The following is a 15,598-nucleotide window of genomic DNA, read 5'->3' as shown; positions in this document are numbered from 1 at the left end:
ATCAAAACCATACTCAATAAAAAAGAATGTGAGAAGGCAAAGTGGTTGCCTGAGGAGGCCTTTAAAATAGCTGAGAAAATAAATAAAAGGCAAAGGAGAAAGGAAATAATATACCCAATGGAATGCAGACTTCCAGATAATAGCAAGGAGAGATAAGAAACTCTTCATAAGTGAATAGTGCAAGAATTAGTGGAAAACAATAGAATTGTAAAGAGTATAGATCTCTTCAAGAAAAGTGGAGATACCAGAGGAACACTTCGTGCAAAGATGGGCACAATACTGGACAGAAAATTCAAAGACCTAATAGAAGCAGATGAGATTAAGAAGAGGTGGCAAGAATGCACAGAAGAACTCTATAAAAAAGGCCATAATGATTGGGATAGGGATGATGCTGTGGTCACACACATGAAAGAAAATATACTGGTTTATGAAGTCAAGTGGGTTTTAGGAAGCATCACTACAGGAAAAGCAGCTAGGGAAGGTGATGAAATTCCAGATGAGCTGTTTAAAATTCCTAAAGAATGAGGCTGTAAATGTGCTGCATTCAATATGTCAACAAATTTGGAAAACTCAGCAGTGGCCACAGTGCTGGAAAAGGTCAGTTTTCATTCCAATGCAAAAGAAAGGCAATTCCAAAGAATGTTAACCTACTATGCCATTGTGCTCATCTCACTTGCTAGCAAGGTAATGCTCAATATGTTTCAAGCTAAGTTTCAACAGTTCATGAACTGAGAACTTCTAGATATACAAACTGGTTTGAGGAACCAGAGATCAAATTGCCAACATCTATTGGATCATAGAGAAAGCAAAGGATTCCCAGAAAAACGTTTCCATCTGCTTCACTGATTATGCTAGTGCCTTCTACTGTGTGGACCACAACAAACTGTGGAAAATTCTTAAGGAAATGGGAGTACCAGATTACCTTACCTTTCTCCTAACAAGTCTGTATTAGATCAAAATGCAGAAGTTAGAATCAGACACGGAATAACTGAAAGATTTAAAATTGGGAAAGGAGAATTACAAGGTATACATTGTCACTCTGGTTATTTAATTTATATGTAAGATACATCATTCAATATGCTGGTCTGGATAAATCCCAAGCTGGATTCAAGATTGCTGGGAGAAGTATCAACATCCAGAAACATAAATATGACACCACCCTAATAGCACAATGCAAAGAAGAACTAAAGAGCCTCTTGATGAGGAGAGGAGATGGCAAAACTAGCTTAAATTCAACATTCAAAAAACTGTTCACTAAAAGACATTAAACATTCATGGCATCCAGTCCCACCACTTCATGGCATATACATGAGGGAAAATTGGAAACAGTGGCAGATTTTATTTTCTTGGGCTCCAAAATCACTATGGACCTTGACTGCAGCCACAAAATTAAAACACACTTGCTCCTTGGAAGGAAGAAAGGCTATGAAAAACCTGCACAATATATTAAAAAGCAGTAACTCACTTTGCAATAGAGATCTGTAGTGTCAAACCTATGGTTTTTCCAGTAATCATGTACAGATGTGATATCTGGACCATAAGAAATGATGAATGCCAAAGAATTGAGCTTTTGAACTGCGGTGCTTGAGGAGATTCTTGAGAGTCCCTTATACAACAAGAAGATCAAACCAGTCAGTCTGAAAGGAAATCAACCTCTGACCCCTGTTGTCTCAGTTGAGGCATCTACTAAGGGCCTCCAGGTGGAAAGAACGTTTGGTTCCACTGCAAAAGTGCCTAACATGGCAGCTCCAAGCAAACAGTTTGTAGACCCACTCATGGTGAAGATCAGAAAGGCTGAAGGCTCTGTGTATCCTGGGACTCCAGATACATGCACTGCATTATCCCCAGCAGCATTGGAGGGCAAGGAAGGGGCATTCTTGGCCCTAAAGGAGGGGGATGGCTCAAGGATCCACTGGGGCCATTATTTACCAAGTAGGACTGGAAAGGACAGAGCAGGCATATGTGTCAGAGACCTGGTAACTGGGTGTGGGACAAAGGGAACCAGTCTACATGAAGTACCTTACCCCAGCTTCCCTGGAGGAGAAGCCCAGTGATAAGTTTATCTGAGATGGGATGAAGAGAGTCTATTTCATTACCCTTTATAATTCCTCTGAATGAGGAAATGGTGGAGTTGGTGGCTCATGACAGACTCTTCCATGGCCTAGACTATCCCCCAGTCACTTTCTTTGGCTCTGCCTCTCCCCAACTTCACTCGTGTAGTTCTGGAGGAAATTGACAATCATGTGTGCTGCTGGGTCAGGGTCAATGACCATGTAAAGCCAATCACAGGACCTCATGGCCCTGCCAGGATGGCTGATCTAAGACTGTACACATGATGTGAGGTGGGTCATTCAGAGAACACCCTCGAACTATGATGTCTTCAATCTTTTCTTTCCTTATTGGAGATGTCTTCAGGATATAAAACCCTAGGGCAGGTAGCTTGGATTATCTTAATAGGTGCAGAAGCCTTAAGGAAGAAAACTGTAAGGCTAAAACCATCAAAGAAGAGGGAATGAAACAGTGAGGGTGTGAAATAGAGAACTGATGACTTCTGATTTCTTGGGTCCAGTCACTGAGATCTTTGTATTTGCTCTGATTCTTCTGTCCTGGATTCCCACAATCATTTCAATGAGTCCCCCCTTTCCTCAAAGCCAGCTGGAGGTGGGCTTCTCTCAACTGTGATTCAGACTTTGTTCTAGATCCTTCCTGATCTTTGTACACCTCCCAGACACAAACAGAGGCACCTGTTTGTTTCAGCACCCTTATGATTGAAACCCTTTATTATTTAATGAGAATAGGGTGTGCAGACCATGAAATACAGTTCACCAGCATCCTGGGCAAGAGTACCCTAAGTGTGAGCGATTGCTCGAAATGGCCTTACTGATTCCTGAACCACTCCAAGCATTTATACTGCCTGTGCCAGGCCAATCCTGTCATTTCCTCTACCAAAGACTGAGAAAGACAGCATCAGGAAGACATCATCCAGGATCCAGGTCTCTCTAGACGTCCTCACTGCGTTCTCTTTAAAGGTGGTATAGCAGTGGCCTCTAGAATCCTGGGGGAGTCAGAGACACACACCAGTCGCTATGAGCCCTTAGGTGTGACTCCCCAAAATATCCAGACCCAGCACAATTCTAGGTTTTATTTTCCTCTTTTGGTAAGTATCAAGGGATTTTCTCATTAGCAGGGGATATGAGATTTCATCCACAACCAAAAACGGCCAAGACATGAGGTTGTCATGAGGAAGGGTGTGGGGAAGGGGAGGACTGGGAGTTTGAGATACAGAGGAATGATAAACAACAAAGTCCTACTGAAGAGCATAAGGAAGTATATTAAATATCCAGTCATAAACCACATGAAAAAGAATAAGGAAAAAATATATATTTCTATATGTGTATAACTGAGTCACATTGCTGTGCAGTAGAACTTAACTCAACACTGAAGATTAGCCACACTTCAAAAAAATTTTATTTATATTTTTAATTTTTTTTAAATTTTTATTTTTCCTTTATTTTACTTCACAATACTGTATTGGTTTTGCCATACATTAACATGAATCCATCACGGATGTACCTGAGTTCCCAATTCTGAACCCCCCTCCCACCTCCCTCCCCATATCATCTCTTTGGATCATCCCTGTGCACCAGCCCCAAGCATCCTGTATCCTGTGTCCATAGTTCTCTCTCCCTGTTTCTTTCCTTCTGATTCCTGCTCCTTGTTTCTCTGCAGAGAATGCTGGTTCTCCTCCTGCATCCCCACAATCCATACTTTATTAAACAACTTTATTTTTTATTGGGGTATGGCAGATTAACAATATTCTAAGTTTCAGGTGGACAGTAAATGGACTCAACCATATGTATCCATGTATCCTGATCCCAAAAATACCCCTCCCATACAGGTTGTCATATAATTAAGCCTAGTTCCCTGTGCCACACAGTAACTCGTTGTTGGTTATCCATCTTAAATAGAGCAGTGCCCACAACGCGATCTTGAAGACTTAACTTAGGAACTCTGGGAAACTTCCTTCGGCCTGCACTCATCCTCTTTGGCCACTCCACATTTGGTTGGGTAATATACTCTGGTTCCCCATCCCCACCGGTCAGTCTGTGGCCCTCATCACCCCGAGTAAGTCCTCAGCGCTCCAATGCAGACCACCTTGGGATGCCATTTGCATGGAATCCAGTGAAGTTTTGCCTAAAACCAAGCCATCCTCCATATGGCTCCATGAGTAGAATTCCTGAGATTCCCTCCCTTCCTCAAAGTCTTCTTTGAGCCCATCAGCCAGCTCTTAACTCCCCTATGGAGCTGACATGAAGCCTCCACCCTGTGCCGGGGCTGAGCAGTCACTGTGCACCCTTTATTCACATTAGCATCCAGCCTCCCCACAGAAGCGTCAGGTAGCCTGACTCACAAAGTAGGCACCCGGCCAAAGCTAGGGGAAGATGCATCCGAGAACTATGGTGATCATGTGATTTATCGTCCAAACCAGGAGAACTGAGAGAAGTGAAGGGAGACTGTTAATCTCTATGGTGGGACAGCACACTGGGACTGTCCCCAGCCTTTCTCCTTGTGACATGACTTATTTCAAGGTTGCTAGGGCTGATTTTCCATGTTCTTCCATCTGAGGGTTCAGATTGAACTGAATCTCTTTGAGGGCTGAGGACCTGAGTGTTCCCTTCTCCTTGTGACTCAAACTATGCCAGCATGGTATGCTGTCTCCACATTTATTTCAGGATGATCAGTGTCCCAGATGGCCATTTACTCTCAGGTGGCTCATCTTGTGGGAGGCTCTGGCCAGCCCCAGGGCTCAGCATCTGCAGTAGTGCGAGATGACCTGAGAGGGCACCCTCCTCCCAACAGCAGTTCAAGGTTTTCTGCAAGTTCCTATTTGAGAACCACCCCTCAGGGTTCTCCCCTCACCTTGAGGATGTAGGCTTGAGCTGGGCCTGGGTAGTTGATACCATTGATGGTGAGGATAACAGAGGACAGGGTATTGACTGCAAAACATGAAATATAGTGCTGTTATACAGAGAGGGAGAGAGGTTGGCCCTGGAGATCCTTCTTGTGTGTGGAGACTGGGAGTGACCCTGGGGCATGACCCTTCACCTCGGAACCCCGTGGTGTGGCATCGATGATATCCAGGATGTTATTCACCAGTCTTCTTGCGTCAAGGATCAGTGATGTCCCGGTATCCACAAAGGCCTCGCAGTCTCCAGAACAAGCAATAACCTTTCTTTTCATGGAGATGCTGAGAGACAGTGTGACAAAGCAGGAATTAAGGTCACTCTGAGTCTCCCCAGAGCTGCCCGCTTCCCGACTGTCTCCTAAACAGCCCTCCATCTTTTGTGCTGACTCTTTTCCCTTGCTCTCGACACAGCACCTTCCTTGACATCCTTGAATGCAGTACTTGACAGAAGCTGGTCTTCCTAGATAGAAGAGTCCCCTCCCCTTTGACTAGCAAATTTCTTGTCATCTTCCAAATTCCAGTTTAATTGTCATTGATTCAGGGAAGTCTTTCCCTTGGTGTTTATCAGTCTCCTGTCTTGGTCACTTTCTGTAGACCCTTCCTCATGTCTGCTGCTGCTAAGTTGCTTCAGTCGTGTCTGACTCTGTTTCACCCCATAGACGGCAGCCCACCAGGTGCCCACATCCCTAGGATTCTCCAGGCAAGAACACTGGAGTGGGTAGCCACTTCTTTCTCCAATGCATGAAAGTGAAGTCGATCAGTGGTGTCCCACTCTTTGTGACCCCATGGACTGCAGTCTATTTGGCTCCTCCATCAATGGGATTTTACAGGCAAGAGTACTGGAGTGGGGTGGCACTGCCTTCTCCATGTCTCATTTCTAGCATGTACCAAAGTCACAATTCACTACCTTGCCCTCACATCTAAGAAGGCAGATGCACATGAAAGGACACACATACACATACGGAACTGTGACTTTGGTATATGCTCAGGACACACACACACATGTTCATGTCTAGCATGAACCAAAGTCACAATTCACTAACTGTGTGTGTGTGTCATTTCTTGTGCATCTGCCTTCTTAGATGTGAGGGCAAGTTTTATTCTCTTTGCCTCCCTAAAGTGCCTGGCACACAGTGGATGACTAATGCTTGTCTTTTTAGTGAGTGAATGAAGACAGTGAAAATAATGAATGAAAAACATCCAGAGAGCTGTATCTGGTGGGGAACAAATAATGGGTCAACCACAGAGTGAAGATGCAGATTCACGAGGACAGCAGATTCTCATAATGGTGGGAGAGAAGGGCTCCTCTGGGAGAGAGTGTTTCCCAGCACTGCTCGTATAATCACCTCAGACCCTGAGTCCTTAGCCAGGAAATACATGACTAGCCCACAGAAACTCCAAAGGACAGGTCAGCTTTTGTCTGAGGGCATCACACAGAATCCTGTCTATTATGCCTCTTGTCCTCCGGTCACCCCTGGATCCCACCTTCCTGATTCTCTGTTCTAGCCCCTGCCCCACTGTGTGCCCAGGTGGTTGGGGTGTCTTTTTTATTAGTTGCTTTCAAGTCATAAGACTGCAGCCAACCTCTCTCCACTGCTGAGTAGCTGCTCCCTAAAGAGATCAGTTTTCCACATTTGCTCAGGACTTTCACCATTTTTAAACTGACATTTATCTGTACTGAGAACTTCCTTGGTCCCAGGTAGCCTTGGACAATTGGTCATCTTATAACTCTCTTCACACTGGTGTAATCCTCCCTGATCCTCTGTTCACCACACTGTAGCGTCCTCTAACCATGCTCCATGCCTCACAGGGTAGTGGGTGCAACCCTCTCCCAGCTGCACAGAGCTCTCTGGACCCTTTTAGGATCCTGGTCAGAGCCCTGGTCAGAAGGCCTGGGGATTATGAACCCATGGGTTGTTTGCATATCTATGTGTTTGTATGTTTGTTTGTATATGTGTTTGTATGTGTCTCTAATGTGCTTTCGTGTCTCTGACTAGCTATACATGTTTATATGTGTCTCTGTTTATATGTCTGCTTGTGTGTTTCCATGTGCCTGTGTGTCTCTCTGGGTCATTGTGGATGATGTATATGTCTGTGTCACTATGCATCTGATAATACATTTGTGTGTGTCTGCCTGTGTCCATGTACAGATATGGAGCATCACTTGGACTGACCCTCAGAAGGAGAGACTTACAGATCCATGTTTACACTCCAGTCTCCCGCTTGGATCAATGGTACTCAGTTGAGTGCTCCCTGGTAGTAGACTTTGTCCACCCCACCAAGCATCACCACACTGCCCTTCCCCTGCATCTGTAGAGAGAAAAGAGGGGCCTATCTTTGGAAGACAGTAACAACAGCACTGTTGGAGAGCTTGTGTTTGTGCTTGTCTCCTCACCAAGGCCCTAATAAGGTCTCCATCTACAGATGTAGAAATCAAGGCTAAGAGTGATTGAGAACCATACTGAGGTCAGTTCAGTTCAGTTTAGTCACTCAGTCATATCCGATTCTTTGTGACCAAATGAATCACAGCATGCCAAGCCTCCCTGTCCATCACCAACTCCCGGAGTTCACTCAGACTCACGTCCATTGAGTCTGTGATGCCATCCAGCCATCTCATCCTCTGTCGTCCCCTTCTCATCCTGTCCCCAATCCTTCCCAGCATCAGAGTCTTTTCCAATGAGTCAACTCTGCATGAGGTGGCCAAAGTACTGGAGTTTCAGCTTCAGCATCATTCCTTCCAAAGAAATCCCAGGGCTGATCTCCATCAGAATGGACTGGTTGGATCTCCTTGCAGTCCAAGGGACTCTCAAGAGTCTTCTCCAACACCACAGTTCAAAAGCATTAATTCTTCGGCAATCAGCCTTCTTCACAGTCCAACTCTCACATCCATACATGACCACAGGAAAAACCATAGCCTTGACTAGATGGACCTTTGTTGGCAAAGTAATGTCTCTGCTTTTCAATATGCTATCTAGATTGGTCATAAGTTTTCTTCCAAGGAGTAAGCGTCTTTTAATTTCATGGCTGCAGTCACCATCTGCAGTGATTTTGGAGCCCCCAAAAATAAAAAGTCTGACAATGTTTCCCCTGTTTCGCCATCTATTTCCCATGAAGTGATGGGACCGGATACCATGATCTTCGTTTTCTGAATGTTGAGCTTTAAGCCAAGATTTTCGCTCTCCTCTTTCACTTTCATCAAGAGGCTTTTCAGTTCCTCTTCACTTTCTGCCATAAGGGTGATGTCATCTGCATATCTGAGGTTATTGATATTTCTCCCAGCAATCTTGATTCCAGCTTGTGTTTCTTCCAGTCCAGCGTTTCTCATAATGTACTCTGCACATAAGTTAAATAAGCAGGGTGACAATATACAGCCTTGACATACTCCTTTTCCTATTTGGAACCAGTCTGTTGTTTCATGACCAGTTCTAACTGTTGCTTCCTGACCTGCATACAGATTTCTCAAGAGGTAGGTCAGGTGGTCTGGTATTCCCATCTCTTTCAGAATTTTCCAAAGTTTATTGTGATCCACAGAGTCAAAGGCTTTGGTATAGTCAATAAAGCAGAAATAGATGCTTTTCTGGATACTGAGGTCAGTAACTGGCTAATGAGTGGCACAGAGGAGGTTAGAAGCTGATTCACATGGCTGGACTCCACGCACTATGTCTTCTGAAGAGGCCCAGGACCTCCTGATACCTGTGCACTCAGAACCCTCAGATGACAGGGTGCTAAAGAATTTTTGCTTTCCCCTTGTCCAGCTTGTCATTTTTCAGGAAAATCAAAGCTTGGGAATGCTAAGAATGTGGGTTCAGATCACCCACGTTTGGCTCCGATGGCCTGTGACCTCTACTGTCCAAAGGGCTTCACACTCAGAATGGACTCCACCTTTGCTCTCCCTGTCTTAAAATGACTAATATTTCTTGAACAAGGGATCCCGCATTTTGTTTTGCGTCCCAAACTCTCCTTTTCACTGGCTCCTGCAAATTGGGCAGCTTGACCTGGGCTTCCAGTGAAATGATAATGAGGAAAAATAGATATCCACCATCCTTCTCCTTCCTTCCTTATCAAATAGATAAGCAAATCATATTGCTTTTTCCTCCAACTTGTTTCCTGTTGCCTTCCATTAGTCTTCCTCCTCACTCACTCCCCTAGACCAAGTTACTGCTCTTGAGCCCAGGAGCAGGGAGGTGTACCATTAAAACATTACTTATAAAAACCAGGGGTGATGCCAGGTGATCCCTGGAGCCATAGTTATCCTGGGATATATGATCTCTCAGGATACTTTTTCATCAAGTGTTCTATAATTTTCATGCAACTGAAAGCATCTTAGTTAATTTGGAGAAAGCAATTGTCCATCTCAGCCTTACTTGCTCTAGTAGAAAGCAAAAACCGGCTCAGAAATGGCACCTTGATTCTTCATCTTGTCAAAGATGGGGATGGCTCCAGAGAAGGATATGTTGGTGTAGCTCAAGCCCAGGATGCCATTAAAAGGTATACCTTCAAACCCATATTCTGCCATGCTTAGACCAAACGGCTGATCAGTGCTTACAAGGTCCCCAATCTGTGGGATAATAGAGTGTTCCCACTTACAGTTACATGACGTGGGGCTAGAACTGGGCTGGGTGCATTGCCGTTAGATCCTCAAAGCAGAATTGAGGATGGGCTGTGTCTTTGGTGGACCTTAGACAGTTAGATCAAGCTGGGAGGGGAATTTTGTTCCATTTGTGAGAGACTTTGAATTTTAAAACATCTGCCTCTCTGAAAAACACCACCTGAGTGAGTCAAAGTGGCCTTATGGCTTCTGTTCATGTGGGGCAACCAAGAGTCAAGTCAGGACCCATTGGTGCCTCCTTCTGGACAAAGCAATCGAGGGCAAGATAGCCTTCTCTTTGGCATGATGTTATGACAGGAACAGACTGCATTCTCTGTAAGGTACTGTCGATTCTGCATCTGTCCCGGAAGACAGAAACAGAAAACACAATCTTACTTGCAGGGTTCTATGAAATTACTGCCTGGAAAATTCACTTTTGGGGATATATGTGTATTTCTGTGAGTATGTGTGAAAGAGAAAGAGAAAAGTAACTACTCAGGTACTTTGGAGAGGCAGGCCATAGGTTTTATTAGACTCTCAAAGGTCTCCTAGTGTGAGAACTAATTTACACAAGGCCCTGACATGTCTGGCTTCCTGTTTTGCACTCTGAAAACTTCAAGCTCTTAACTGCCCCCAGTGTGCCCAAATCAGTTTTATCATGTCCCAAGCACCCCACAGCAAAACAAGTGCAGTCTTGAAAAGCCAGCCCAGCTCCACCACTTACTGTATGTGTAATCTTTGCAAGGCCCTTGCTATCTGCATCTCAGTTTCCTCATATGTCTCATGAGCTAATCAGATCACCTGCTGTGTGGGGTTGTTGCAAAATAAAGCAATCATTACCTGAGAGTGCCTGGAACAGTTTGTCAACATAAAAGTGGGTGCTTTTATCCCGTCCTCTTGCTCCCAGAAAAATGAATCTTGAACTGCTCATGGGCAGAGGAGCTGCAAGTCCAAACCTCAAGTCACTCTCTGTCATAGCTAATTTGCTTGCTCGTGTGTCACCATGGGCACTGCCTCCTCAGAGATATGACCCTTTGGTTAAGATGGCCAATATCTATGGGAGTTAGTCTAGGAAGGGTCAGGCCAGATGGTCCTGCATCTGTTTGGCAAGAAGGGGTCACCATAGCCAGTCCTGACTCAGCTTCTGTTTACAAGTTACCCGAATGGTGTCATAAGCAAGAAACTCCTTCATGCTCCCAGATCCATAGGCGATGCTGAAGGTCTTCTTGGTAGGGCGGAAGGTGGGAGACTTGTAGTGTCTGAACCTAACTTGTGTAGCTGCAGACACAAGAGATGAGTGTCATCAAGTGTCAAGGGTGGAACACAGGGCAGCAGGGCAAGTGAAGGATGGTAGGGGTACAGAGTGTCTGTACTCACAACAGGCTGGACTGGTGCAAATTGGGAGGGCACCCACAAGTCAGATGAGCCTGTGTCAAACAAAACCTAGAATTCCTGAGGGGATGTTCCAATGATATTGTTACCCACGTAGAGATTCTAAAGGAAGAAGGAGGGAGTGGGTTAGTGCAAAATGGGCTACCCTCTATTCCCATACTGCTGCCTCCCTCTGAATGTCACATATCTCTTGAGATCACTTTCAAACCACTGTGCAGCTCACAGCCTTTGATCACAGAGGTGCTTGCATTTGATTTTTTTTTTTCCTGTGCTATATTGTATGCTGGATATTGATTCTATGACCAGGCATTGAAATAGTACCTCCTGCATGGGAAGCCCAGAGGCATAACCACTGGGCCTCCAGGACCACTGGACACCCAGGGAAGTTATGGTTCCTTCATTTGAGAAGCCCTATAGTCTCTTCAAACTCAGCCTTAGCATCCCCTTCTCCAGGAGGTCCTTCTTGATCAACCCTAGCCACTCCCTCCAAATCAGACCACATTCGATCAACACCACACAGGTGACCCTATCATTTGACATGTATTTACTCTTTGTCTATCTCTCAGGCTTGCATGGGCATTATTGAAGACAAAATAAACCCTTTTCTAATCTAAAAACAATAAGCACTGTGTTAGATTCTGATTGCCTTACCCGGAATACGGATTCAGTAACTTTTTACTGCTGTGTTTCTTGCATCTGTGGAAACTGAATTCCTCCTCCTGGGGATTCACAGTTGCTTTGCAGTTGGTTCTACCTTTTGATCAGAGATGGTTCATTCTTCATCTGTAACTGAATGTCCCCCTTAATTCAGAATGATCTGCTACTGCTGCTTCTACGTCACTTCAGTCATATCCGATTCTGTGCAACCCCATAGACAGGAGCCCATCAGGCTCCCCCGTCCCTGGGATTGTCCACGCAAGAACATTGGAGTGGGTTGTCATTTCCTTCCCCAATTCAGTTAAGTGAAAATTGAAAATGAAGTCGCTCAGTCGTATCCGACTCTTAGCGACCCCATGGATTACAGCCTATCAGGCTCCTTCATCCTTGGGTTTTTCCAGACAAGAGGACTGAAGTGGGTCACCATTGCCTTCTCCTCAGAAGGAACAATCTCCATCAAACTAATGACACATCTTTGACGGAGAAATGGATGTTTTCCTGCCACCTAATAGTTTCTGGGCCCAGTCACCAAGACCAAGAGTTGAAGATGATAGTGTCTTCTCTGGATGGGGCCTCTGTTGCCCAGGGTTTCTGCCTCCTGTAGGAGCCCCAGCCCCGACATCCCACCTGTCACCTCCAGATCAGCCCCAGGTCTAGGCTAATGCACCAGGGTCGCTTTGGAGCACCATCCTCCCAAAACCTCACATCCATGATGTTCCTCAGAGGGTGAATAGTTATATTTGAGCCACGAGAAGAAATCTGGGACAGTCTCTAAGCATGTTCCTTGAGGAAATTGTTCAGCAATTTTTTTTCACTGAGGATTTTTCTCATGATCTTCACTTTTGTTAGAGGTATTCTTTCATCGAGCACTTGACAAAGAAAACAAAGAAGAAGCTACAATTAGCTGTCAGTGTTAAGAAATAACTGTCATTGCAATGGCACTGTGTATTTTCCAATCATTTTTATGAGTCACCTTATCATCAGAATTTTGTACATATCCCATGGCAAATACATAGGTTTGAATAAAGATTCTGTTCTGTAATGTTGGGTAGGCTGTATGAACATGTGGGGTCTCCATCTCACCTCAGTATAATGGTGGAATGTAATGATTTAAACCCTCCAAATAGGACATCTTTGGGATAAGTGAAATGATGTATATAAGGTGCCTGATAAATAGGAAGTCTCAACAATTAAAGCCACTAGCATCGCTGTTGCCATCCCACTGTATCCTTCTCATAGAAGCTCAGGGAAGGAGGTAGAAGGGGGATTTCTATTCTCTTTTACAAGGGAGCAATTTAAAATGAAAAGGTTTGTGAAATGGCTGTGGTCACACTGTATAAGCAGGTCTCTCAATCTCTCTCCCAGTTGAAAAAGAAGAGATAGTTGAAAAAAGAATCCAGGAAATAGGGAACAAGTAAGGGAAAAGTAGAGGCTCGAGAAGGAAGGATGAGTCAAATGAAATTTAAAAGAAAACAACACAGAGAGAAAGACACTCAGAGCCTTCCAAAGAGATGGAGAGATAAATGACGATGATATAGTGATGCAGACATAGACATATACACACTGAAGTAGCGAGGGAACAAAGAGAACATACTAAATAAAATGTAGAAAGTGCTCTTCCACAGGACCACACTGACATCTGCACTGACTGTGCACTGAAAAACTGCAAGGAGTTCCAGTTTCAATAGGTCATGACATGACTGGACCCCAAGAGTTGTACAGCTATGCAAATCTACACCAAGACCCTTGGGACCCACAGTTCCTATAGCAACATATTTATCAATGAGTAAGGGTTGACTTTAAGATTGTCAGGGAAATATCCCATTCCCTTCTAAAACTGATGAATAGAATGATCAGATGAAAAGAAAAATCACAAAAAGGAAGATGATGTGGCTTACAGTCTCCCTACTTACATGAATCTGCAATCTGAGAAGGCCACGAGGTCGAGGAGCACAAGCCACTTCATGCTTCTTTCCTGGCTCCAGGGAGTCAGGGAAGTTCAGGTTCTTAGCATGTAATGGTGACCTGGAGTCCCTAGTTATATATGCCCTGACATCCCCAAGATTAGCCCTTTAGGCCAATAATAGGTATGAAAAAAAACACAAATCTCTTGATAAAATGTTTACCTTCATCAGTGTCCTTGGTGAGTGGACTTTGAAGCTTTTCAAAATACAGAGAACTGAACTGCAATCACTTCCTTAAACTTAGTTGGAAAATCAAACTGATCTGTATGGACATCTAAGAAGATGGAGAACCTTGCCTACTTGAAGAAAAATACTCCTAAGAACATCATGAAAATGGATACTGAAGGCCATGCTCGACATTCGTGGTTCCATGTCATCTTCCTAGCCACTTCATGAGATATGCATTGCTGTCTTCATTGGAGAGGAGATTGCTAGGAGGATAAGTTGTCAAATGGCAAAGTGAAGAATTCAGGGACAGCCCAGGGACATACACCTGGCTTTAGGTTTTGGGTCTAATGGCAGATATCAGGGGCACCTATGATGCCAGGCTGCATCAAAGATTTAGGGCAGAGTAGTACTTCAATTGTATGGTTTCAGTATTGGAAGAAATGTCATATGCATCCACAAGATATTTTATATCATCCAAAAAACGTACAAAGAAGTAGTGCGTTCTGGGTTCTGGGGTAAAGGCTTCAAAGTCAAAGTTGATCAGGACAAAAGTAGTCTTTATCTTAAGATAGCTAGCCGTTTAGTTCTCACAAACTCATGGCCCCAGGAGGCAAGAGAAATGATACTAGGACTAGGTTGCCATGTTGGAACTTGGGGAGCACAGGACCCTCCCAGCACAGCACTGGGAGCAGCCTTTCCTACACTTCAACCATGCTGGAAAGCAGGCAAGTTGGCCATGGTTTCAAGAGAAGTCAGAAGTTGGATATTTATGTACAATGTACTAATTTTATTATTAGCAACTAATTTTTTTTTTTCCAAAAGAAACCTCAGTGAGAATTAAATCTCCACAGCAATGTGCTTGAATCAGCCTTCAGTCTCTGCAGATTCTTATTTCTTTCCCAGAGTTAGTGCAGGGGGGACAGAGAGGAATTTAATTCATGTTGGTTGATTTACAGAGAGACTGTATGCATACTGAACATGTGTGTTTCCTTTCTATTTATAAAGGAATATCACTGGGGACATAGAAACCAATGAATTTAACTGCTGAAGATAAATGGATATTATTTCTGATATAATTTCCTCATAGGGTATATGCTGTGAAAAATTTTGTCTGCCAAACCAAACATACAAAAGAAAACATATGAAAAGAAAATGACTGAAACACAAAAGTTAATGAATTTAACTCTCTGTCCTCAAAGGATTGTGAGTTAATGTGAAATTCTAAAAAATAAGTAGAGATAACAGTGTGCATAGTTTTAAATAGCTTTCTGTGGTAACCTCTAAATTCCCAGGGTTCTGGATGATTTTGACAGAGAATTGTACCCAGAATGGGTTTCTCTTGCTTTGGTTTGAATATGACACTGGTTATTCAGCCATGTTTGGAAACACCAGGGGGTGACTGGCAATGCAGTCTACTACTTTTTAACCCTTCTCTCACCAAAAAGAGTAATGGATACAGCTGGAATAAACTACTCCAGCAAAAGATAATGTAAAAAATAAATTAACTTAGCCTTGTTATAAACTGTATTGAATTCCTCAAGTTCACAAGTTGAAGACCCACTGCCAGAACCTTATAATGTGACTGCATTTGAAGACAGGGCCTTTAAAGAGGTTGATATGAAGGCATATGGGTGGGATCAAATGAAATATGACTGGTGTCGTTAGACGAGAAAGACACAGACAACATAAACAGAGGGAAGAACATGTGAAGACACAGTGAGAAGGCTTCTATCTGTAAACCAATGAAAAAGGCCTCAGGAGAAACCAACATTGCCAATACTTTGATTTGGGACTTCTAGCCTCCAGAAACGTGAGGGAATAAACTTCTGTTGATTCCAAAAAAGAAAGAAAGAAAGAAAGAAA

General features: G+C 43.8%; 1 pseudogene; it reads right to left on the bottom strand.

Moving 5' to 3' along the window:
• Positions 1-2,905: 2,905 nt before the first annotated feature.
• Positions 2,906-13,569, bottom strand: LOC138083283 (pregnancy-associated glycoprotein 1-like; annotated as a pseudogene).
• Positions 13,570-15,598: the final 2,029 nt, after the last annotated feature.

This window comes from Capricornis sumatraensis, chromosome 8 (genome assembly GCF_032405125.1).
Source record: "Capricornis sumatraensis isolate serow.1 chromosome 8, serow.2, whole genome shotgun sequence".
Taxonomy (NCBI): domain Eukaryota; kingdom Metazoa; phylum Chordata; class Mammalia; order Artiodactyla; family Bovidae; genus Capricornis; species Capricornis sumatraensis.
The sequence above is the reverse complement of the archived record's forward strand: the minus strand, read 5'-3'. Positions and strand labels throughout refer to the sequence as shown.